Here is a 1123-nt window from a genome sequence, read left to right as displayed (position 1 = left end):
GTGGTTAAATAAATGTGGCATTGTGGCAGGTCCACATCTCTCAGACATTCCAGATACACTGAAGTGATGTGAAGTGAAAATCGCTCAGTTGTGTCCAACTCTTTGCAACCCTATGAACTATACAGTCCATGGAATTCCCCACGTCAGAATACTGGAGTGGGGAGCCTTTCCCTTCTCCAGGGGATCTTCCCAACCCAGGAATCAAACTCAGGTCTCCCTCATTGCATGCAGATTCTTTACCAGCTGAGCCACAAGGGAAGCCCAGATACACTGTGATGGGATAAAAGTTGTTTTTTTTTTCTTTCTTCTGATTTATTTGTTTTATTGATGCCTGGATGCTCAGTCCTTGACTGGGTACTCCCAGAGAGGGTACAGCGGCTCCTTCTGCTGCTGCTTCTTGGTCTTCAGGTTCTCTTCATGCTTGTTCAGTCAGCGGCGTGTTTTCTTGGGCCGTGGATCCAGGGGCTTGTACTTCTTGCCCTTATAGAATTTCCTGAGGTTCTCTTTCTGAGTCTGGTTAATGACAGTCAGTACATGGGTGATGGATTTATGAAGAACTCGGACTTTGGAGAGTTTGGAAGCCATGCTGCCTGCCGCTTCAGCCACGTGCTGCTGGGACAGCTCTGCCTTCAGCTCCTCCTCCTGTTTCAGCAGCTCCTCCTGCTTCTTGCCGTGAAGGTTTCCTGCCTTAGTCTTGGCCATGCCATACAGTCTGCCTCTGCTGCCTTCTCAGAGGGAAAGAAGGGGCAAAAGCTGGGATGAATCCTGCAGGGCGGCACCAGGCTTCCTTTCACCCTACGTTCCCCAGAGCTATTTAAATACGGGACACATTTCTTGCGCCATCCCTTCTACCTGGAGTAGGGTTCCATCAAGCATTAGTTTGAGAAATGGATCCAGAGCTTTATTTGTCTCCTGAGATTCTGTGTAGTCTGAAGGCGGGACAGAGCCCCTCACCCTCCATTCATGACGTGTCCCCTGCTTTACCTGCCAGGATGAATCTGACTTTGTGAGCCTGTGTTTGGGGGAGACGTGTGGGCTGTTCCTGGGCACCTTCCAGGCTCTTCCACACCCTGCCACCTTGACTTTGGGGGGCTCCTGACGGGGGTTGCCGGAAGAGGGAGGT

General features: G+C 50.9%; 1 pseudogene; it reads right to left on the bottom strand.

Moving 5' to 3' along the window:
- Nucleotides 1–339: 339 nt before the first annotated feature.
- LOC128052099 (60S ribosomal protein L35-like) lies at nt 340–702 on the bottom strand (annotated as a pseudogene).
- Nucleotides 703–1123: the final 421 nt, after the last annotated feature.

Source organism: Budorcas taxicolor, chromosome 8 (genome assembly GCF_023091745.1).
Source record: "Budorcas taxicolor isolate Tak-1 chromosome 8, Takin1.1, whole genome shotgun sequence".
Taxonomy (NCBI): domain Eukaryota; kingdom Metazoa; phylum Chordata; class Mammalia; order Artiodactyla; family Bovidae; genus Budorcas; species Budorcas taxicolor.
This window is presented reverse-complemented; position numbering and strand designations above follow the sequence as displayed.